This window comes from Salvelinus fontinalis, chromosome 38 (genome assembly GCF_029448725.1).
Source record: "Salvelinus fontinalis isolate EN_2023a chromosome 38, ASM2944872v1, whole genome shotgun sequence".
NCBI classification, from domain to species: Eukaryota; Metazoa; Chordata; class Actinopteri; order Salmoniformes; family Salmonidae; genus Salvelinus; species Salvelinus fontinalis.
The window spans coordinates 308,393-333,993 of record NC_074702.1 but is presented as its reverse complement, the minus strand read 5'-3'; the positions used below and the strand labels follow the sequence as shown (position 1 = coordinate 333,993).

General features: G+C 46.6%; 1 protein-coding gene across 12 annotated transcripts in view; it reads left to right on the top strand.

Moving 5' to 3' along the window:
* hdac9b (histone deacetylase 9b) overlaps positions 1 to 25,601 on the top strand; it is a 214,233-nt gene that overhangs the window by 174,184 nt on the left and 14,448 nt on the right. The window lies entirely within an intron of this gene.

Here is a 25,601-nt window from a genome sequence, read left to right as displayed (position 1 = left end):
TATAAATGTAAAGAAACTAACACTAAAGTGACAGTTATAAATGTAAGGAAACTAACACTAAAGTGGCAGTTATAAATGTAAGGAAACTAACACTAAAGTGACAGTTATAAATGTAAGGAAACTAACACTAAAGTGACAGTTATAAATGTAAAGAAACTAACACTAAAGTGACAGTTATAAATGTAAGGAAACTAACACTAAAGTGACAGTTATAAATGTAAAGAAACTAACACTAAAGTGACAGTTATAAATGTGAGGAAACTAACACTAAAGTGACAGTTATAAATGTAAAGAAACTAACACTAAAGTGACAGTTATAAATGTAAGGAAACTAACACTAAAGTGACAGTTATAAATGTGAGGAAACCAACACTAAAGTGACAGTTATAAATGTAAGGAAACTAACACTAAAGTGACAGTTATAAATGTATGGAAACTAACACTAAAGTGACAGTTATAAATGTATGGAAACTAACACTAAAGTGACCGTTATAAATGTAAGGAAACTAACACTAGTGACAGTTATAAATGTAAGGAAACTAACACTAAAGTGACAGTTATAAATGTAAGGAAACTAACACTAAAGTGACAGTTATAAATGTAAGGAAACTAACACTAAAGTGACAGTTATAAATGTAAGGAAACTAACACTAAAGTGACAGTTATAAATGTAAAGAAACTAACACTAAAGTGACAGTTATAAATGTAAGGAAACTAACACTAAAGTGGCAGTTATAAATGTAAGGAAACTAACACTAAAGTGACAGTTATAAATGTAAGGAAACTAACACTAAAGTGACAGTTATAAATGTAAAGAAACTAACACTAAAGTGACAGTTATAAATGTAAGGAAACTAACACTAAAGTGACAGTTATAAATGTAAAGAAACTAACACTAAAGTGACAGTTATAAATGTGAGGAAACTAACACTAAAGTGACAGTTATAAATGTAAGGAAACTAACACTAAAGTGACAGTTATAAATGTAAGGAAACTAACACTGAAGTGACAGTTATAAATGTTAGGAAACTAAAACTAAAGTGACAGTTATAAATGTATGGAAACTAACACTAGTGACAGTTATAAATGTGAGGAAACTAACACTAAAGTGACAGTTATAAATGTAAGGAAACTAACACTGAAGTGACAGTTATAAATGTGAGGAAACTAAAACTAAAGTCACAGTTATAAATGTAAAGAAACTAACACTAAAGTGACAGTTATAAATGTAAAGAAACTAACTAACACTAACACTATAACAAAGTATTGAGATAAACTTTTGTTATTGACCAAATACTTATTTTCCACCATAATTTGCAAATAATTTCATTAAAAATCTTACAATGTGATTTTCTGGATTTTTTTTCTCATTTTGTCTGTCATAGTTGAAGTGTACCTATGATGAAAATTACAGACCTCTCTCATCTTTTTTAAGTGGGAGAACTTACACAATTGGTGGCTGACTAAATACTTTTTTGCCCCACTGTATGTTGCTATGCTTCAGTTTATCAGTTTGCTGCCATATGTGAAACCAGTCATTTGTCTCCAGCGATCATAAGGTAAAATAGATCTAAAACAAATGTAATTTAAATTTACAACCCCCTTACCCAAACAGCTTACTCATTTACCTAGTGTCACGTTCTTTCAAAATTGAACCCAGAAGCAGACCAGGACAAGGAGCGTAGGAAGAAGGTGAGTATTTATTTACAAGAAAATGTGAATGGGTAGATATATCCAGGTGGCGTAGCGGACAGCGGTGGTGAATTGATGAGAGTAAATAGGTGAATCCAATGGAGTAGCGGAATCCTCCGTCGACCAGGCGGGAATGGGATGAATGATCCGGGTGAGTAACTGAAGGCAAAACAAACGGAGGTAAGTTCAAGGCAAGCAATACGTAAACAAAAATAACAAAACAAATACTATCCAACTGGAGTCTGATACTATGGCACAACATACTGTTCATGGCTAACGATCCGGCAGGGAATGGATGTCAGGTCAGAGCTTTTGAAGGGAAGAGGTGATGATCAGGACAGGTGTGCAGATTACTGATGGGATACAGGTGCGGGTGAACATCAATCTCCCAACAAGCTAATTCGCCCGGCAACCAGACAGGGTGCGTTCCAGGACACCGGAAACACACTCCAGGACAGAAACACAGGCAAACACAGACTCAGGAAGCGGGATTCGTGACAGTACCCCCCCTCCGACGAACGCCACCGGGCGGACTACCTGGAGCGCCAGGGTGGAGGCGGTAGAAGTCACGAAGCAGGTCGTCATCAAGGATCTGACGCAGAGGAATCCAACTCCTCTCCTCTGGACCATATCCTTCCCAATCCACTAAATACTGGTACCCTCGACCCCGCCGTCTGGAGTCCATGATGCGGCGCACCGTGTAGACAGGACCACCTCCGATCATCCGAGGAGGAGGAGGAGGAGGCAACAGAGGACTGAGGTGAACCGGCTTGAGACAGGAGACATGAAAGGTGGGATGAACTCTAAGTGTTGCAGGCAACTTGAGTCGAACCACAACAGGATTAATGATTCTCTCCACTACAAACGGACCAATGAACTTCGGTGACAATTTCCTCGACTCAGTCCGTAGAGGAAGATCCCGTGTAGCCAACCAAACCTTATCTCCAACCGTATAAGCTGGGGCAGGAATACGGCGACGATTCGCCTGGATCTGATACTGGTCAGAAACTCTAAGGAGAGCCTTCCTGGCCCGATGCCAGGTCCGGTGGCAACGACGAATGTGGGTCTGGACAGAGGGAACCGAGAGATCCCTTTCCTGAGAAGGAAACAAAGGAGGTTGGTAACCGTACAGGCACTGGAAGGGAGACATTCCAGTAGCAGATGAAGGGAGAGTATTATGGGCATACTCGACCCAGGGTAATTGAGAGGACCAAGAGGTGGGATCAGAGGAGACAAGACAGCGCAGCGTGGACTCCATCTTCTGGTTGGCTCTCTCCGCCTGACCATTAGATTGAGGGTGAAATCCAGAAGTGAGACTGACTGTAGCTCCAATGGCCAAACAGAAGGATCTCCAGAGAGCAGAGGTGAACTGAGGACCACGGTCAGAAACAATGTCACAGGGCAACCCGTGGACCCTGAAAACCTCCCGAACCAGGATCTCGGACGTCTCAGTGGCAGAAGGCAGCTTGGAGAGGGGAACAAAGTGAGCAAACTTGCTGAATCTGTCCACAATGGTCAGACTAACCGTGTTACCATCAGAAGGGGGCAACCCCGTGACAAAGTCCAGGGCCAGATGCGACCAAGGTCGCCGAGGAATAGGTAGAGGGTGAAGAAGCCCAGAGCTGGGCCGATTGGTACTCTTATTCTGCGCACAAACAGGACAAGCGGCAACAAACCTCCGGGTATCCTCTCCCATAGCAGGCCACCAAAATCGTCTGCGCAGTAGCGCCATAGTCCGAGCAACGCCAGGGTGACAAGCTATCTTGCTGGCGTGGGACCACTGAAGGACAGCAGAACGGACCGACTCGGGCACGAACAACCGACCGGGTGGACCGTTACCGGGCCCGGGCTGCGTCCGAAGGGCCGCCATCACATCCTCCTCAATCCTCCATGTAACGGCTCCCACGACAACCTTCTGGGGAAGAATCGTCTCAGTCTTGGCCCCACTCTCCTCCTTCTTAGAGAACATCCGGGACAGAGCGTCCGCCTTCCCGTTCTTCGACCCAGGTCGGAACGTCAGGGAAAAATTGAAGCATCCAAAAAACAAAGCCCACCTGGCCTGACGGGCGTTGAGACGTTTAGCCGATTGCACGTCAGCCAGATTCTTGTGGTCAGTCCAGACCACAAACGGTTGCTCCGCTCCCTCCAACCAGTGACGCCACTCCTCCAAGGCAAGCTTCACAGCGAGAAGCTCCCGGTTACCCACATCGTAGTTCCTTTCAGCTGGAGAAAGACGACAAGAGTAGAAAGCGCAGGGATGGAGTTTACCGTCAGTGGAGCTACGCTGGGACAGGATGGCACCCACCCCCACATCAGACGCGTCCACTTCAACAACAAACTGCCGGGAAGTGTCAGGTTGAGAGAGAATCGGGGCGTTGGTGAATCGGCTCTTCAAGTCCAGAAATGCTCGGTCTGCCTCAGGAGTCCAACAGAACTTTCTGGTGCAAGACGTCAGAGCAGTTAAAGGGGCGGCCACCCGACTGTAATCACGGATAAACCTCCGATAGAAGTTTGCAAACCCCAGAAATCTCTGGAGCTGCAATCTCGTACCGGGCTGGACCCAATCCCGAACCTTCTCTTGGTCCATCTTGATCTCTCCCCTGGATATGATGCACCCGAGAAATGACGTCGTGTGGGCGTGAAAATCACACTTCTCAGCCTTCACGAACAGACGGTTCTCCAATAACCGCTGCAGAACCTGCTTGACATGCAGAACGTGGCTAGAAAGCTCCTTCGAGAAGATGAGGATATCATCCAGGTAAACGAACACAAAAATACCAATCATATCCCTCAGAACGTCATTCACCATACTTTGGAACACAGCCGGAGCGTTGGTCAGTCCAAACGGCATCACTTGGTACTCAAAATGTCCCATCGGAGTATTGAACCCAGTCAACCACTCGTCCCCCTATTTGATCCGAACCAAATGATAAGCATTACGTAAATCAAACTTCGTAAAAACCGTAGCACCCTGTAAGGAATCGAAAGCCAAGCTCATCAAGGGCAGGGGATACTTGTTCTTGACCGTAATATCATTCAACCCCCGATAATCAATACACGGTCAAAGAGAGCCATCCTTCTTGCTCACAAAAAAAAATCCTGCTCCCAGAGGTGATGTCGAGGGCCGAATGAGACCTGCAGCTAGAGACTCCTTGATGTAGGTCTCCAAGGCCTCACGTTCAGGTCGAGAGATACTGTATAACCGTCCCTTGGGAAAGGCAGCTCCAGGAAACAGATTAATCGCACAGTCATAAGGTCGGTGGGGAGGAAGCGACAGAGCCTTCTGTTTACTGAATACTTCACCCAACTCGTGATATGTTTCTGGAACCAGGGACAGATCAGGAGGAGCAGAGTCACTGACCTGACTGGAAACAGCAGGAGAACAGGCAGTCCTAAGGCAGTTAGCATGACACTCAATGCTCCAACTAGTTACCTTACCCGTCACCCAATCAAACGAGGGATTGTGTTCCTTCAGCCAGGGGTAACCAAGAACCAGAGGAACATGGGGCGAGGACAGAAGGAAGAAGGAGATAAACTCTGAATGATTCCCCGACACCAACATCTTAACCGGTTCAGTCCTCATAGTGATCCGTGCCAGCCTACTGCCAGTCAGAGTGGTTGCTTCAATGGCTTCCGGCAATTGCTCCTTGGAAAGCCCCAGCTGTTCCACCAAGTCGGCATCAATAAAGCTGCCATCGGCACCTGAATCAATAAGAGCGTTCATCTCTAATCTCTGATCCTTATTCATAAGGGTCGCAGGAAAACAGGGTCTGACAGGATCCTTGAGAGATTGAAACTGGCTCGCTAAAATTCCTCCCAAAACTAGCGAGCCGGGCAGTTTAACGGGCGCTGTGAACAAGCGGAGATGTAATGTCCCGAGCTACCACAGTAGAAACAGCTGTTGGTCTCACGTCTACGTTGGCGCTCCTCCTTAGTAAGCCCGTGTCGCCCCACTTGCATTGGTTCAGAATCTGGTGGCAAGACCCCTCCACTAATCCCGTGTGGGGAATAACGATCAATACGTTCTGGATCAATTCCTGAACCGAATGGTAACCGAGTTGCTGATTGATTGGATGGGCCCCACTGCTTCTCCCTCCTTCTCTCTCGGACTCTATTATCTACCCGAATAGATAAAGTGACCAAGCTGTCTAGATCACTAGGCTCTGGATAAGATATCAGCTCGTCCTTAAGTTCCTCCGACAACCCCTTGTAAAAAAACGCTTGTAGTGACTCCTCATTCCAACCACTCTCCACAGCCAATGTCCTGAACTCGATCATAAAATCTGCCACACTGCGAGCTCCTTGGCGAAGAGAGAACAAACGTTTAGCTGCGTCCTTACCTCGGACTGGATGGTCAAAAAGCTTTCTCATCTCTCCCGTGAACTCCTGATATGAAGCCGTGCAGGTTCCCTGTCGTTCCCAAATGGCTGAAGCCCATTCCAGAGCTCTTCCTCGCAGCAGTTCAATAACAAAGGCTATCCTAGCCTTGTCAGTGGCGTAAGAATGGGGCTGCAGAGCAAACACTAACCCACACTGCATAAGAAACGAACGGCATCTTCCCAAATCCCCTTCATATTTATCAGGCGTCGGTACCTTGGGTTCACGGAAGGAAACCGCTCCAGACACAGCAGGTGAGATGGGTGAAACAGGTGGTGAATGAATCGCCGGCAAACTGAGTTGATCCTGGATTTGTGTCAAGCTAGCAGATAAGTTCTGGATTGAACTCGCTATCTCCTGTAGCGCCGTATTGTGTTGTCCCAATGTCTTCCCCTGCTGGGTAATGGCATGGCAAACGGAGTCCAGGTCCGCTGGGTTCATCCTTGGCAGTAAATAGGTGAATCCAATGGAGTAGCGGAATCCTCCGTCGACCAGGCGGGAATGGGGTGAATGATCCGGGTGAGTAACTGAAGGCAAAACAAACGGAGGTAAGTTCAAGGCAAGCAATACGTAAACAAAAATAACAAAACAAATACTATCCAACTGGAGTCTGATACTATGGCACAACATACTGTTCATGGCTAACGATCCGGCAGGGAATGGATGTCAGGTCAGAGCTTTTGAAGGGAAGAGGTGATGATCAGGACAGGTGTGCAGATTACTGATGGGATACAGGTGCGGGTGAACATCAATCTCCCAACAAGCTAATTCGCCCGGCAACCAGACAGGGTGCGTTCCAGGACACCAGAAACACACTCCAGGACAGAAACACAGGCAAACACAGACTCAGGAAGCGGGATTCGTGACACCTAGCTCGTATCAATTGTTCTTATGAATCTGTAAATTACAATGCATGGAGAATGCTGTTATTTATTTTGGAAAAGATAAAGTAGATGGGGTTCACCGTTTCAGGTGGAGGAATTATGAGGGAGTTAAGTAAAGGTCAGAATAGGGTGTATCTGAAGACACACCTCCGCCACACCTTCATTTATTGGATCTCCACCACACACGATTAGCGGTGAATACCACGCTATTCTCATGCTTTATTTCAATGTTGTAATACACTTAGAGAGAAAAGTGCTTAGAAAGGGTCGGAATTCAGCCCTCCCCATGAGCCCTGGAGCATCCCTGTCCCTAAGAGACATAGAACAGGCAGGTAATTCACCATGAGCCCTGGAGCATCCCTGTCCCTAAGAGACATAGAACAGGCAGGTAATTCACCATGAGCCCTGGAGCATCCCTGTCCCTAAGAGACATAGAACAGAGAGGTAATTCACCATGAGCCCTGGACCCTCCCTGTCCCTAAGAGACAGAACAGAGAGGTAATTCACCATGAGCCCTGGAGCCTCCCTGTTCCTAAGAGGCAGGACAGGCAGGTAATTCACCATGAGCCCTGGAGCATCCCTGTCCCTAAGAGACATAGAACAGGCAGGTAATTCACCATGAGCCCTGGAGCATCCCTGTCCCTAAGAGACATAGAACAGGCAGGTAATTCACCATGAGCCCTGGAGCATCCCTGTCCCTAAGAGATAGAACAGAGAGGTAATTCACCATGAGCCCTGGAGCATCCCTGTCCCTAAGAGACATAGAACAGGCAGGTAATTCACCATGAGCCCTGGAGCCTCCCTGTCCCTAAGAGACAGAACAGGCAGGTAATTCACCATGAGCCCTGGAGCATCCCTGTCCCTAAGAGACATAGAACAGGCAGGTAATTCACCATGAGCCCTGGAGCATCCCTGTCCCTAAGAGACATAGAACAGAGAGGTAATTCACCATGAGCCCTGGAGCCTCCCTGTTCCTAAGAGACATAGAACAGGCAGGTAATTAACCATGAGACCTGGAGCCTCCCTGTTCCTAAGAGACATAGAACAGGCAGGTAATTCACCATGAGCCCTGGAGCATCCCTGTCCCTAAGAGACATAGAACAGGCAGGTAATTCACCATGAGCCCTGGAGCCTCCCTGCCCCTAAGAGACATAGAACAGGCAGGTAATTTACCATGAGCCCTGGAGCCTCCCTGTCCCTAAGAGTCAGAACAGGCAGGTAATTCACCATGAGCCCTGGAGCCTCCCTGTCCCTAAGAGACAGAACAGGCATGTAATTAACCATGAGCCCTGGAGCCTCCCTGTTCCTAAGAGACATAGAACAGGCAGGTAATTCACCATGAGCCCTGGAGCCTCCCTGTTCCTAAGAGACATAGAACAGGCAGGTAATTAACCATGAGCCCTGGAGCCTCCCTGTCCCTAAGAGACATAGAACAGGCAGGTAATTCACCATGAGCCCTGGAGCCTCCCTGTCCCTAAGAGACATAGAACAGGCAGGTAATTCACCATGAGCCCTGGAGCATCCCTGTTCCTAAGAGACATAGAACAGGCAGGTAATTCACCATGAGCCCTGGAGCATCCCTGTCCCTAAGAGACATAGAACAGGCAGGTAATTCACCATGAGCCCTGGAGCATCCCTGTCCCTAAGAGACAGAACAGGCAGGTAATTCACCATGAGCCCTGGAGCATCCCTGTCCCTAAGAGACATAGAACAGGCAGGTAATTCACCATGAGCCCTGGAGCCTCCCTGCCCCTAAGAGACATAGAACAGGCAGGTAATTTACCATGAGCCCTGGAGCCTCCCTGTCCCTAAGAGACAGAACAGGCAGGTAATTCACCATGAGCCCTGGAGCCTCCCTGTCCCTAAGAGACAGAACAGGCAGGTAATTAACCATGAGCCCTGGAGCCTCCCTGTTCCTAAGAGACATAGAACAGGCAGGTAATTCACCATGAGCCCTGGAGCCTCCCTGTTCCTAAGAGACATAGAACAGGCAGGTAATTAACCATGAGCCCTGGAGCCTCCCTGTCCCTAAGAGACATAGAACAGGCAGGTAATTCACCATGAGCCCTGGAGCCTCCCTGTCCCTAAGAGACATAGAACAGGCAGGTAATTCACCATGAGCCCTGGAGCATCCCTGTTCCTAAGAGACATAGAACAGGCAGGTAATTCACCATGAGCCCTGGAGCATCCCTGTCCCTAAGAGACATAGAACAGGCAGGTAATTCACCATGAGCCCTGGAGCATCCCTGTCCCTAAGAGACAGAACAGGCAGGTAATTCACCATGAGCCCTGGAGCATCCCTGTCCCTAAGAGACATAGAACAGGCAGGTAATTCACCATGAGCCCTGGAGCCTCCCTGTCCCTAAGAGACAGGACAGGCAGGTAATTCATCATGAGCCCTGGAGCATCCCTGTCCCTAAGAGACATAGAACAGAGAGGTAATTCACCATGAGCCCTGGAGCCTCCCTGTCCCCAAGAGACATAGAACAGGCAGGTATTTCACCATGAGCCCTGGAGCCTCCCTGTCCCTAAGAGACATAGAACAGGCAGGTCATTCACCATGAGCCCTGGAGCCTCCCTGTTCCTAAGAGACATAGAACAGGCAGGTATTTCACCATGAGCTAAGTTTCCTTACTTTCCTGCATGTTGTGCATCCATCCTCTGAAAGCAGTGATGATTATGTACTCTACAGTATTTCACATTATTCAGTCTTTAGGAAAGGCCAGAGTATGAGACAAGGCTGAATATCATAGAACTCATTATAATAATTAAAGATGTGTTTAATCAAGTTCCCAATATGTGTGTGTTCAGATTATGAGTTCATGTACATATGAGCTGGTGATATCCTGGCAAGGCATTCAACGCACATAGTTCAACTTTGAGTTTGAATTAAGTCATAAATGAATTACTCCCACCGTACAGGTGTTGACTATCATTATTTTCTGTGGTTAAATCAAACAATGAGTCTTGCCAAATGTGGTGCTCAATCAGAGGACAGCTGCACAAAGTATTTGCAGAGAAAATATCTCTCGTCATTATCATCATCATAGTTGCTATATGGGTCTAGTCCTGTTCAGTGTGAGAAAGCAGAAAGAAGCTTTGCAGGAACAGTGGTCTCCTGACAGAACACAGAACCAGAACCTGACTCACTTCATGAATCCATCCAATCCACAGTCATTAGTCAGAGTCAGGAGCAGCGATGACAAACATTCTAGAATCAGTTGAAGAGGTTCTGGGCAGGGAGCCCCACAGTCTCCTAAACCCGACCCTAGGCAACAGTGGGAGGCAACCGTCTGCCTAGGAAGACTGTAGGAGCTCAAGCATCACTGTTGATCCAAGAGAATCTGGCTGGATCAGTTTGGATCTGGTTAGCCAGCCAAGCTGCAAGTTTATGGGAAATGACATCAATTACGTAAATGAGTAAAAACAGTGGTTCGCCTTCATTTGCTTGTATAACAGGAGCTCCATGACCAAGGGGCTCACACTGTTCCAAGATACCCACGTGGATGTTACTACAGTGGGCATGACTACTACTGGACACAACCCTCACCCTGGTGCCATGGCCCCCTGCCAGTGTTTCAATCAAGTGTTCCACACTAACGTAAGGATGCATGACTCGCCTGGACTAGAATGTATGCCCCTTCTCGAGCACTACACTACAAGTCTTGTCAGACAAGGCTTTGCTTTTGACGACCCTGGAAATCGCCATATACAACACAGGAGGTTGGCGGCATCTTAATTGGAGAGGACTGGCTCGTGGTAATGGCTGGAGCGGAATAGGTGGAACGGGTCAAATACATTCAACACATGGTTTCCAGGTCTTTGATGCCATTCCATTTGCTCCGGTCCAGCCATTATTATGAGCCGTCCTCCCCTCAGCAGTCTCCACTAATATACAAGTATGGGGATTATCTGATTTAAATGCACAGGATGCCACACTGTGCTGCTGCTACAGTTTTGATGTTCAGCTGGCACTGCCCACCTTATCTGGGCTGGTGGTAATCCTCCATGAACAAGCTCCACATTATGCTGAGAGCAGTGTGGAAGTAACTGCAGAACAGGTGGTCTAGTCTCTCTCTCTCTCTCTCTCTCTCTCTCTCTCTCTCTCTCTCTCTCTCTCTCTCTCTCTCTCTCTCTCTCTCTCGCTCTCGCTCTCGCTCTCTCTCTCTCTCTCTCGCTCTCTCTCTCTCTCTCTCTCTCTCTCTCTCTCTCTCTCTCTCTCTCTCTCTCTCTCTCTCTCTCTCTCTCTCTCTCTCTCTCTCTCTCTCTCTCTCTCTCTCTCTCTATATATATATATATATATATATATATATACAGTACCAGTCAAAAGAATGGACACGCCTACTCATTCAAGGGTTTTTCTTTATTTGACTATTTTCTACATTAATCACAGCTTTGCACACTCTTGACATTATCTCAACCAGCTTCATGAGGTGGTTACATGGAATGCATTACAATTAACAGGTGTACCTTGTAAAAACTTAATTTGTGGAATTTATTTCCTTTTGAATGCATTTGAGCCAATCAGTTGTGTTGTGACAAGGTAGGGGTGGTATACAGAAGATTAACCTGTTTGGTAAAAGACCAAGTCCATATTATGTCAAGAACAGCTCAAATAATCAAAGAGAAACGACAGTCCATAATTACTTTAAGATATGAAGGTCAGTCAATCGAGACAATTTCAAGAACTTTGAAAGTTTCTTCAAGTGCAGTCGCAAAAACCATCAAGCTCTAAGATGAAACTAGCTCACATGAGGACCGCCAAAGGAAAGGAAGACCCAGAGTTACCTCTGCTGCAGATGATAAGTTCATTAGAGTTAACTGCACCTCAGAAATTGCAAACCAAATATATGCTTCACAGAGTTCAACTAACAGACACATCTCAACATCAACTGTTCAGAGGAGACTGCGTGAATCAGGCCTTCATGGCCAAATTGCTGCAAAGAAACCACTACTAAAGGACAAGTTCTTGAAATTTTCTGGATTGACTGACCTTCATGTCTTAAAGTATGGAGAGTAGGTGAAAGAATGATCTCCACATATGTGGATCCTACCGTGAAGCATGGAGGAGGAGGTGTGATGGTGTGGGGGTGCTTTGCTGGTGACACTATCAGTAATTTATTTCAAATTCAAGGGACACTTAATGGCTACCTCAGCATTCTGCAGCAATACGCCATCCCATCTGGTTTGCGCTTGGTGGGACTATCATTTGTTTTTCAACAGGACAACGACCCAAAACACACCTCCAGTGCTGCATCAGATGACCTGGCCTCCACAATCACCTGCCCTCAACCCAATTGAGATGGTTTGGGATGAGTTGGCCAGCAGAGTGAAGAAAAAGCAGCCAACAAGTGCTCAGCATATGTGGGAACTCCTTCAAGACTGTTTGAAAAGCTATCCTCATGAAGCTGGTTGAGAGAATGCCAAGAGTGTGCAAAGCTGTCATCAAGGCAAAGGGTGGCTACTTTGAAGAATCTCAAATATAAAATATATTTTTATTTGTTTAACTTTTTGGGTAACTACATGATTCAATATGTGTTATTTAATAGTTTTGATGTCTTCTCTATTATTCTACAATGTAGAAAATATTCAAAATAATGAAAAACCCTTGACTGTCAATTCAATTCAATTCAATTCAAGGGGCTTTATTGGCATGGGAAACATGTGTTAACATTGCCAAAGCAAGTGAGGTAGACAATACACAAAAGTGAAACAAACAATACAAATTAACAGTAAACATTACACATACAGAAGTTTCAAAACAATAACGACATTACAAATGTCATATTATATATATACAGTGTTGTAACAATGTACAAATGGTTAAAGCACACAAGTTAAAATAAGTAAGCATAAATATGGGTTGTATTTACAATGGTGTTTGTTCTTCACTGGTTGCCCTTTTCTTGTGGCAACAGGTCACAAATCTTGCTGCTGTGATGGCACACTGTGGAATTTCACCCAGTAGATATGGGAGTTTATCAAAATTGGATTTGTTTTCGAATTCTTTGTGGATCTGTGTGATCTGAGGGAAATATGTGTCTCTAATATGGTCATACATTGGGCAGGAGGTTAGGAAGTGCAGCTCGGTTTCCACCTCATTTTGTGGGCAGTGTGCACATAGCCTGTCTTCTCTTGAGAGCCATGTCTGCCTACGGCGGCCTTTCTCAATAGCAAGGCTATGCTCACTGAGTCTGTACATAGTCAAAGCTTTCCTTAAGTTTGGGTCAATCACAGTGGTCAGGTATTCTGCCACTGTGTACTCTCTGTTTAGGGCCAAATAGCATTCTAGTTTGCTCTGTTTTTTTGTTAATTCTTTCCAATGTGTCAAGTAATTATCTTTTTGTTTTCTCATGATTTGGTTGGGTCTAATTGTGCTGTTGTCCTGGGGCTCTGTGGGGTGTGTTTGTGTTTGTGAACAGAGCCCTAGGACCAGCTTGCTTAGGGGACTCTTCTCCAGGTTCATCTCTCTGTAGGTGATGGCTTTGTTATGGAAGGTTTGGGAATCGCTTCCTTTTAGGTGGTTGTAGAATTTAACGGCTCTTTTCTGGATTTTGATAATTAGTGGGTATCGGCCTAATTCTGCTCTGCATGCATTATTTGGTGTTCTACGTTGTACACGGAGGATATTTTTGCAGAATTCTGCATGCAGAGTCTCAATTTGGTGTTTGCCCCACTTTGTGAAATCTTGGTTGGTGAGCGGTCCCCAGACCTCACAACCATAAAGGGCAATGGGCTCTATGACTGATTCAAGTATTTTTAGCCAGATCCTAATTGGTATGTTGAAATTTATGTTCCTTTTGATGGCATAGAATGCCCTTCTTGCCTTGTCTCTCAGATCGTTCACAGCTTTGTGGAAGTTACCTGTGGTGCTGATGTTTAGGCCGAGGTATGTATAGTTTTTTGTGTGCTCTAGGGCAACGGTGTCTACATGGAATTTGTGGTCCTGGCGACTAGACCTTTTTTGGAACACCATTATTTTGGTCTTACTGAGATTTACTGTCAGGGCCCAGGTCTGACAGAATCTGTGCAGAAGATCTAGGTGCTGCTGTAGGCCCTCCTTGGTTGGTGACAGAAGCACCAGATCATCAGCAAACAGTAGACATTTGACTTCGGATTCTAGTAGGGTGAGACCGGGTGCTGCAGACTGTTCTAGTGCCCGCGCCAATTCGTTGATATATGTTGAAGAGGGTGGGGCTTAAGCTTCATCCCTGTCTCACCCCACGACCCTGTGTGAAGAAATGTGTGTGTTTTTTGCCAATTTTAACCGCACACTTGTTGTTTGTGTACATGGATTTTATAATGTCGTATGTTTTACCCCCAACACCACTTTCCATCAATTTGTATAGCAGACCCTTATGCCAAATTGAGTCGAAGGCTTTTTTGAAATCAACAAAGCATGAGAAGACTTTGCCTTTGTTTTGGTTTGTTTGGTTGTCAATTAGGGTGTGTAGGGTGAATAAATGGTCTGTTGTACGGTAATTTGGTAAAAAGCCAATTTGACATTTGCTCAGTACATTGTGTTCATTGAGGAAATGTACGAGTCTGCTGTTAATGATAATGCGGAGTATTTTACCAAGGTTACTGTTGACGCATATTCCACGGTAGTTATTGGGGTCAAATTTGTCTCCACTTTTGTGGATTGGGGTGATCAGTCCTTGGTTCCAAATATTGGGGAAGATGCCAGAGCTAAGGACGATGTTAAAGAGTTTTAGTATAGCCAATTGGAATTTGTTGTCTGTATATTTGATCATTTCATTAAGGATACCATCAACACCACAGGCCTTTTTGGGTTGGAGGGTTTTTATTTTGTCCTGTAACTCATTCAAGGTAATTGGAGAATCCAGTGGGTTCTGGTAGTCTTTAATAGTTGATTATTGTAACGGCATTCCTCCTCCTCTTCATACGAAGAGGAGGAGTAGTGATTTGACCAAAGTGCAGCGGGGTGTGAATTCATAATGATTTAATTAACAAGACAAAGACGAAACGAAATACACTTTAGAAATACAAAAATAACAAAACGAACTAAAAAGACCTACACTTACGAACTTACATGAAACGAAGAACACACGACCAGGAACAAACAAAACCGAAACCAGTCCCGTGTAGCGTAACATACAGACACTGACACAGGAGACAATCACCCACAAACAAACAGTGAGAACAACCTACCTTAATATGACTCTCAATTAGAGGAAAACGCAAAACACCTGCCTCTAATTAAGAGCCATACCAGGCAACCCAAAACCAACATAGAAACAGAAAACATAGACTGCCCACCCAAAACTCACGCCCTGACCATCACACACATACAAAACAACAGAAAACAGGTCAGGAACGTGACAGAACCCCCCCCTCAAGGTGCGAACGCCGGGCGCACCAGCACAAAGTCCAGGGGAGGGTCTGGGTGGGCATCTGACCACGGTGGTGGCTCAGGCTCCGGACGCTGTCCCCACACCACCATAGTCACTCCCCGCTTCTGTATCCCCCTCCCAATCACCACCCTCCAACTAAAACCACCTAAATGAAGGGGCAGCACCGGGATAAGGGCCAGCACCGGGATAAGGGGCAGCACCGGGATAAGGGGCGGCAGGTCCTGGCTGAGGGACTCTGGCAGGTCCTGGCTGAGGGACTCTGGCAGGTCCTGGCTGAGGGACTCTGGCAGGTCCTGGCTGAGGGACTCTGGCAGGTCCTGGCTGAGGGACTCTGGCAGGTCCTGGCTGAGGGACTCTGGCAGGTCCTGGCTGAGGGACTCTGGCAGGTCCGGGCTGAGTGGCAGGTCCGGGCTGAGTGGCAGGTCCGGGCTGAGTGGCAGGTCCGGGCTGAGTGCCAGCTCCGGACTGAGTGGCAGCTCCGGACTGAGTGGCAGCTCATGACTGTAGGGCAGCTCATGACTGTAGGGCAGCTCATGACTGTAGGGCAGCTCATGACTGTAGGGCAGCTCATGACTGTAGGGCAGCTCATGACTGAAGGGCAGCTCATGACTGGAGGGCAGCTCATGACTGGAGGGCAGCTCATGACTGTAGGGCAGCTCATGACTGTAGGGCAGCTCATGACTGTAGGGCAGCTCATGACTGGAGGGCAGCTCATGACTGGAGGGCAGCTCATGACTGGAGGGCAGCTCATGACTGGCTGGCGGCTCTGGCAGCTCCTGACTGGCTGGCGGCTCTGGCAGCTCCTGACTGGCTGGCGGCTCTGGCAGCTCCTGACTGGCTGGCGGCTCTGGCAGCTCCTGACTGGCTGGCGGCTCTGGCAGCTCCTGACTGGCTGGCGGCTCTGGCAGCTCCTGACTGGCTGGCGGCTCTGGCAGCTCCTGAGTGACGGACGGCTCTAGCGGCTCCTGACTGACGGACGGCTCTAATGGCTCGGGACAGACGGGCGGCTCTAATGGCTCGTGGCAGACGGATGGCTCAGAAGGCGCTGGGCAGACGGATGGCTCAGACGGCGCTGGGCAGACAGATGGCTCAGACGGCGCTGGGCAGACAGATGGCTCAGACGGCGCTGGGCAGACAGATGGCTCAGACGGCGCTGGGCAGACAGATGGCTCAGACGGCGCTGGGCAGACAGATGGCTCAGACGGCGCTGGGCAGACAGATGGCTCAGACGGAGCTGGGCAGACAGGCAGTGCAGAAGGCGTTGGGCAGACGGCCGACTCTGCCCTGCTGAGGCGCACAGTAGGCCTGGTGCGTGGTGCCGGAACTGGAGGTACCGGGATGACGGCACGCACTTCAAGGCTAGTGCGGGGAGCAGGGACAGCGCACCCTGACCTCTCGAAGCGCACTATAGGCCTGGTGCGTGGTACCGGAACTGGAGGTACCGGGCTGAGGGCACGCACCTCAGGGCGAGTGCGGGGAGAAGGAACAGTGCGTACAGGGCTCTGGAGACGCACAGATGGCTTAGTGCGTGGTGCCGGAACTGGAGGCACTGGGCTGGAGACACGCACCATAGGGAGAGTGCGTGGAGGAGGAACAGGGCTCTTAAAACGCACTGGAAGCCTGGTGCGTGGTGTAGGCACTGGTGGTACTGGGCTGGGGCGAGGAGGTAGCGCCGGAAATACCGGACCGTGTAGGCGTACTGGCTCCCTTGAGCACTGAGCCTGCCCAACCTTACCTGGTTGCATGCTCCCCGTAGCCCGTCCAGTGCGGGGAGGTGGAATAACCCGCACTGGGCTGTGTTGGCGAACCGGGGACACCATGCGTAAGGCTGGTGCCATGTAAGCCGGCCCAAGGAGACGTACTGGTGGCCAGATATGTAGGGCCGGCCTCATGACATTTGGCTCAATGCCCAATCTAGCCCTACCAGTGCGGGGAGGTGGAATAACCCGCACTGGGCTATGCACCCGTACAGGAGACACCGTGCGCTCTACTGCGTAACATGGTGTCTGCCCGTACTCCCGCTCTCCACGGTTAGCCTGGGAAGTGGGCGCAGGTCTCCTACCTGCCCTCGGCCCACTACCTCTTGGCCCACTGCCTCTTAGCCCCCTCCCCCAAGAAATTTTTGGGTAGTACTTGCGGGCTTCCAGCCTTGCTTCCGTGCTGCCTCCTCATAACGTCGCCTCTCCGCTTTAGATGCCTCCAGCTCCGCCTTGGAACGGCGACACTCCTCTGGCTCTGCCCAGGGTCCTTTACCGTCCAGGATCTCTTCCCATGTCCAATCCTCCTTTTCCCACTGCTGCTGTCGTTGCTGTCCGTTAACCCGCTGCTTGATCTGGGTTTGGTGGGTGATTCTGTAACGGCATTCCTCCTCCTAATCATACGTAGAGGAGGAGTAGTGATTTGACCAAAGTGCAGCGGGGTGTGAATTCATAATGATTTAATTAACAAGACAAAGACGAAACGAAATACACTTTAGAAATACAAAAATAACAAAACGAACTAAAAAGACCTAAACTTACGAACTTACATGAAACGAAGAACACACGACCAGGAACAAACAAAACCGAAACCAGTCCCGTGTAGCGTAACATACAGACACTGACACAGGAGACAATCACCCACAAACAAACAGTGAGAACAACCTACCTTAATATGACTCTCAATTAGAGGAAAACGCAAAACACCTGCCTCTAATTAAGAGCCATACCAGGCAACCCAAAACCAACATAGAAACAGAAAACATAGATGCCCACCCAAAACTCACGCCCTGACCATCACACACATACAAAACAACAGAAAACAGGTCAGGAACGTGACAATTATAGTATTTGTATTTGATCATGTATATGTTTTTGCTCTTTATTCTTTGTTATAGAGCCAAAAAGATTGGAGAAGTGGTTTACCCATACATCTCCATTTTGGATAGATAATTCTTCATGTTGTTGTTTGTTTAGTGTTTTCCAATTTTCCCAGAATTGGTTAGAGTCTATGGATTCTTCAATTACATTGAGCTGATTTCTGACATGCTGTTCCTTTTTTTCCCGTAGTGTATTTCTGTATTGTTTTAGTGACTGTCTCTCTCTCGCTCGCATTCTCTCTCTCGCATTCTCTCTCTCGCATTCTCTCTCTCTCTCTCTCTCTCTCTCTCTCTCTCTCTCTCTCTCTCTCTCTCTCTCTCGTCTCTCTCTCTCTCTCTCTCTCTCTCTCTCCTCTCTCCTCTCTCTCTCTCTCTCTGTCTCTCTCTCTCTCTCTCTCTCTCTCTCTCTCTCTCTCTCTCTCTCTCTCTGTCTCTCTCCCTCTCTCTCTCTGTCTCTGTCTCTGTCTCTCTCTCTCTCTCTCTCTCTCTCAATTCAATTCAATTCAATTCAAGGGGCTTTATTGGCATGGGAAACATGTGTTAACATTGCCAAAGCAAATGAGGTAGACAATACACAAAAGTGAAACAAACAAAACGAATTAACAGTAAACATTACACATCCAGAAATTTCAAAACAATAAAGACATTACGAGTGTCATATTAAATATATACAGTGTTGTAACAATGTACAAATGGTTAAAGCACACAAGTTAAAATAAGTAAGCATAAATATGGGTTGTATTTACAATGGTGTTTGTTCTTCACTGGTTGCCCTTTTCTTGTGGGCAACCAGGTCACATAATCTTGCTTGCTGTGATGGCACACTGGAATTTCACCCAGTAGATATGGGAGTTTATCAAAATTGGATTTGTTTTCGAATTCTTTGTGGATCTGTGTAATCTGAGGGAAATATGTGTCTCTAATATGGTCATACATTGGGCAGGAGGTTAGGAAGTGCAGCTCGGTTTCCACCTCATTTTGTGGGCAGTGTGCACATAGCCTGTCTTCTCTTGAGAGCCATGTCTGCCTACGGCGGCCTTTCTCAATAGCAAGGCTATGCTCACTGAGTCTGTACATAGTCAAAGCTTTTCTTAAGTTTGGGTCAGTCACAGTGGTCAGGTATTCTCTCTCCCTCTCTCTCTCTCTCTCTCTCTCTCTCTCTCTCTCTCTCTCTCTCTCTCTCTCTCTCTCTCTCTCTCTCTCTCTCTCTCTCTCTCTCTCTCTCTCTCTCTCTCTCTCTCTCTCTCTCTCTCTCTCTCTCTCTCTGTCTCTACTTATTTTGCCTTCTCTTTCTCAGTTCAATACAATTCAAAGGGCTTCATTGGGAAACATATGTTTACATTGCCAAAGCAAGTGAAATAGATAATAAACAAAACTGAAATAAACAATGTAAAATGAACAGTAAACATTACACTCACACAAGTTCCAAAGGAATAAAGACATTTCAAATGTCATATTATGGCTTTATATACAGTGCTGTAACGATGTGCAAATAGTTCAAGTACAAAAGGGAAAATAAATAAACATATGGGTTGTATTTACATTTTCTCTCTCTCATTCTCTCTCCTACCCCCCACAATACAAACTCTGTTTATGGTCATGAAAATAGTTTCTGAAAACATAATGAACAATTCATCCACATTCATCCTATAACAAGTTAGTAGTCTGGAAGAGGAAATTCCCCCAGAACAACGTGCAGCAGTGGCTACCCAGAAAACCAAAATTGGTTCTGTGAAAGTTCCCAGAACATTCATTATGTTGCGGCAAGGTTCATCTTCATTCTTCAGAGGACACATATCTTTTTGTTTTTTTTTACAGCTTTTCTGCTACATATACATATATGTTACATACACATTTTACATAGATTGTACTTTTATAAACAGCAATCACATAACAATAATACAATGCCGAACATAAACTCTTTAATCCCACCCCTCTGCCACTCTCAGCCCATCCCACATATCACCATAGACCACTCTCGATTGGTTTCCATATATTGTTCTGTGATGTTTGAGATACATGTTTAACCTTTCTAATCGTATAGTATCCCCAGATTGTGAGCTGAAGATGAAATCCTTTCCTACAAATATTTTTATATTAGTGATTGACTGACTATGACTGTTTTTAGAATTGTTCATTCTGTTTTTAGATAGTCTTTGCATTACCATACATATGGTTTGTACTGTTCTATTCAAATGGCATGATTCTTGCACCTGTCAAACGCATGATAGTGAAATATACTAACCTATAACATACAGAAGATGCATCTATCATAACATCCTTTGAGAGCATTTTTTGCGATTTTCCCAATCTGGATCTTGAGATTGCACAGACCTGTGGAGCTTGATCAACTCAGAATAGCACACGTTCTTCTCTTACAGTAACGTTACCTGTGTTGAAGAGCACAAGGAGAACACAGATCTCTGACTGTTCTCTCTGATATTATTTAAGTCTCTATATTCATGTCTGTAAGACAACAGAAGGATCTCCTTTGTAAAGATGGCGTCATCACGTCTTCAAAAGACCCTGCTGTCCACAGTTGTTATCATTTATAAAATTGGCTGGAGCAGATGATGCAATTCCTTGGACGGAGGGAAAATCAATAACAGATTGTCTGCAAACCTTTCTCTGGCATGGAGGACTCTGACAAAGGATTGTAACACCTCACTACTGGCTGGTAAATGCAGCAGGAAGAGCTCATGTTCTGTGTGTTTGGATGAGGGCTAAGCCCCCTCACTGTGCAAGGTATCTTGGATTGGCTTCAGGTGGCATGCTCAGCACAACAGTAAACCATGTTTGCTTCTATTTGGGGTGGAACCCACTGTGAGACGTTGGCTTGGGTTTCACCTGCCGCAGAGTCGCAGACTCTCAACCTAAAGAGTTCTTCAAGTCACAAAGGAATGAACGGCCCTTCATTGTCCGTAATATGGGACAGCTGAATGTAAACTCCATGCTCTCAACAAATCTCATTTGGATTTATTCTAAGAGGATGTGACACTACTGAGAGTAAACCAGAGCGCTGGCATTTCCGGGCCTCCTGCACTACTGCTGTGATATCGTGACTAGTCAGACCTCTCCCTCCATCTTTGTTTGGGTCCCAAATAGCCCCATATTCATTATATAGTGCACTCCTTTTGACATATAGTGCACTACTTTTGACCAGGGCCTATAGGGTAGTGCACCATATAGGGAATAGGGTTCCATTTGAGATGCATCCTTTCAGCTCCAAACTGTCAGGTGTCAGTCAGGCAACACCCCAAGCCTCCCTGGGGAGAGATGAGAGCTGAAACTCACTGATGCTGGGAGCAAGATGAGAGGGTCTGGAGGAGAGGGGAGGAGAGGGTAAGGTCTGCTTTCCCATAAAGTCCTGGCATCCTATATGAGATAGAACCACTTCACATGCATAAATCGTTGTCAGCGATGAGTCCAGCGCTTGGGGCATTTTTCAATATAACAGGAAAATTCCCAGAAATAAAAAATGGTCATATTTGGCATAGGAGTTGTTCTCAAAAGTGTGAAATCAATCAATTTCACCCTAGAATGTCTAAAGGGAAGAAACACAGCGCATCCCCATGTCTTGAAAGGTTTCCCTTTTTGTATATATTAGGATCATTGAAAAACAGATAACCAATACTAGTCAGCACAAAGTTAAATACCAGTTCAGGCCTGGATATAAAAAATGACAAAGAATTTCACGTGCTTAGAGGAACTTGTTGGAATAGGCATCCCTGTTATTTTGGCATGTTATTGATATTTGGCTCAGTACAGTGGGCCTACTGAGTAGCTAGAGGAAAATGTGAGTTGTGATGACTGTCTGTTCCCCCTCCATGTGCTGTCTGTCTGTGATAGCTAGGGCCTAGTTTTTTACCTCTCTCCCCTTGGCCCTGGCCCGCTGCGTGCAGAGAGCTGAGGTCCGTTATTGCAGCCCCCTCTCTCCCTGACTCTGTCTGGATGTGCCCCAGCCAGCTCCAGCCCATGTGTGTAATGCTGTTTGTAATGAGAAATCTAAACAGGGAACAGCAGTGAGGCATTACAGGAATGTGTTTCCATTGGAAAGTGTCGCTTCGCCGGCGCAAGAAAAAGAGAAGAAAGAAGAAGAAGTAGCAGGAAAGGAGAGAAAAGGCTCAGAGCATAGTAAAGGAATGCAGCTAGCAGAGAGAGAGAGAGAGAGATAGGAAGGCAGCTAGCAGAGAGAGAGAGAGAGAGATAGGAAGGCAGCTAGCAGAGAGAGAGAGAGAGAGAGAGAGAAAGGCAGCTAGCAGAGAGAGAGAGAGAGAGAGAGAGGAAGGCAGCTAGCAGAGAGAGAGAGAGAGATAGGAAGGCAGCTAGCAGAGAGAGAGAGAGAGATAGGAAGGCAGCTAGCAGAGAGAGAGAGAGAGAGAGGAAGGCAGCTAGCAGAGAGAGAGAGAGAGAGAGATAGGAAGGCAGCTAGCAGAGAGAGAGAGAGAGAGGAAGGCAGCTAGCAGAGAGAGAGAGAGAGATAGGAAGGCAGCTAGCAGAGAGAGAGAGAGAGATAGGAAGGCAGTTAGCAGAGAGAGAGAGAGAGATATAGGAAGGCAGCTAGCAGAGAGAGAGAGAGATAGGAAGGCAGCTAGCATAGGAGGAGAGAGAGAGAGATAGGAAGGCAGCTAGCAGAGAGAGAGAGAGAGAGAGATGTCCAGAAGGAGCACTCACTGGGCCAAGGCGGAAGACTAATGTTATTGTACATTGGCTGTTCACTTTTCCAGCCCTCCCTCACCAATTGGTTCCTCACACCCCCTTACCCCCCTCTCCCAACTCTACTCTTCTCTGCCCCCCTCCCCTGGTTCCCCCGGGACTCTGTTTGCTCAGGTGGACAGTGACACGGTTTTTAAATGAGGCCCAAGTCCCTCCTCTCTCACTGTCTCTGTCTCTCTGTCTATCTGTCATATCTGACTCTCTGTCTCTCTCTCTCTCTCTCTTTTCTCTCTCTCTCCTCCTCAATTCAATTCAATTCAATTGACTTTATTGACATGGCAAGTTCATTATTACTTACATTGTCAAAGTATACATATCAAAAAAATAAAAGGAGAACACAGATTCTCTCTCTCTCTCCTCTCTCCTCTCCTCTCTCTCTCTCTCTCTCTCTCTCTCTCTCTCTCTCTCTCTCTCTCTCTCTCCTCTTTCAATTCAAAGGGGCTTTTTACATTGCCAAAGCAAGTGAAATAGATCATAAACAAAAGTGAAATAAACAATATAAAATGAACAGTAAAACATTACACGCACAAAGGTTTAAAAGGAATAGAGACATTTCAAATGTCATATTATAGCTGTGTACAGTGTTGTAACGATGTGCAAATAGTTAACGTACAAAATGGAAAATAAATAAACGTTAATATGGGTTGAATTTACAATGGTGTTAGTTTTTTCCTGGTTGCCCTTTTCTTGTGGCAACAGGTCACAAATCTTGCTGCTGTGATGCACACTGTGGTATTTCACCTAGTAGATATGGGAGGTTCTCAAAATGTGATTTGTTTTCGAATTTTTTGGGGGGTCTGTGTAATCTGAGGGAAATACGTGTCTATAATATGGTCATACCTTTGGCAGGAGGTTAGGAAGTGCAGCTCAGTTTCCACCTCATTTTGTGGGCAGGGTGCACATACTGTATGATCAACAGCTCAGGCTTTTTTGGGTTGGAGGGTTTGTATTTTGCCCTGTAGCTCATGCAATGTAAATGGAGAATCCAGCGGGTTCTGGTAGTCTTTAAAAGCTGATTCTAAGTTGTTCTGATGATTATGTATGTGTTTGTTCTTGGTTCTTTGTTAAAGGGCCTACATGGTTGGAGAAGTGGTTTATCCATACATCTCCGTTTTGGATAGGTAACTCTTCGTGTTGTTGTTTGTTCAGTGTGTTCCAATTTTTCCAGAAGTGATTTAAGTCTATGGATTCTTCAATCACATGGAGCTGATTTCTGACGTGCTGTTCCTTCTTTTTTCGTCGTTTATTTCTGTATTGTTTTAGTGTTTCACCATTGTGACGGTGTACATTTGGGTTTTCTGGGTCTCTAGGTTTTTGCATTCTTCATCAAACCATGTCTCATTGTTGTTGGTTTAAAATGTTATATGATAGCTGATAGGTCAAATATAGTGTTCAGTCTTCCTACTGCTAAGTTCACCACCTTCACTATTGCAGGGAAAACATTTTTTTTCCAAGTTATACAGTAAGGATTGGATTTTTTGTTGGCCAACAGTTTTTTGGTATGTTTCTACACTACCATCCTTCTATCTATAGCATTTCTTAATAGCATGCTGTTTGTTCAGCTTCAATACCTCATGGTTGAGTATTGCTCTGTTCAAATAGATTGTTATTTTGCTGTGGTCTGATAGGGGTGTCAGTGGGCTGACTGGTGAACGCTCTGAGAGACCTCCTGGGTTGAGGTCAGTGATAAAGTAGTAGAGTACTACTGCCAAGGGATGAGCTGTAGGTGTACCGTAGGAGTCCCCTTGAAGCCTACCATTGAGCTGTAGGTGTACCGTAGGAGTCCCCCTTGAAGCCTACCATTGAGCTGTAGGTGTACCGTAGGAGTCCCCTTGAAGCCTACCATTGAGCTGTAGGTGTACCGTAGGAGTCCCCTTGAAGCCTACCATTGAGCTGTAGGTTGTACCGTAGGAGTCCCCTTGAAGCCTACCATTGAGCTGCAGAGCTGCAGGAGTTGGGACACATTTTTGTAGGTTGTTTTGTCGTAGTTGTGTCTAGGAGGCATATTTTGTAGAGAATGCTGTCACCTCTTGTCCCCCTGTGTGCTGAAGGTGCATGTTGTTATGTCAGGTTCCTGTTCAGTTCTGGTGTTTAGGTCACCACAGACTAGTACATGTCTCTCTCTCATTGTACGCATGGCTGTGGGACTGTGTCATCAAGTCGGCGTCTGGAGGAGAGGAGAGGAGGGGAGAGGGTGAGAGGAGAGGACAGGAGAGGAGAGATGAGAGGAGGAGAGGAGAGAGGAGTGGAGGGGAGAGGAGAGGAGGGGAGAGTGAGAGGAGAGGACAGGAGAGGTGAGAGGAGAGGACCAGGAGAGGAGAGAAGAGAGGAGGGGGAGAGGTGAGACGAGAGGACAGAAGAGGAGAGAGGAAAGGAGGGGAGTGGTGAGAGGAGAGGAGAGGAGGGGATAGTTGAGAGAGGAGAGGACAGGAAAGAGTGAGAGGAGGGAGAGGGGAGAGGGGGAGAGGTGAGAGGAGAGGACAGGAGAGGAGAGAGGAGAGAGGACAGGAGAGGAGAGGAGGGGAGAGGAGAGGAGGGGAGAGGGGAGAGGTGAGAGGAGAGGACAGGAGAGGAGAGAAGAGAGGAGGGGAGAGGTGAAAGGAGAGGACAGGAGAGGAGGAGAGAGAGTAGCCGAGAGAGGAGAGGAGAGGACAGGAGATGGTGAGAGGAGAGGAGAGGAGGGGATAGTTGAGAGAGAGG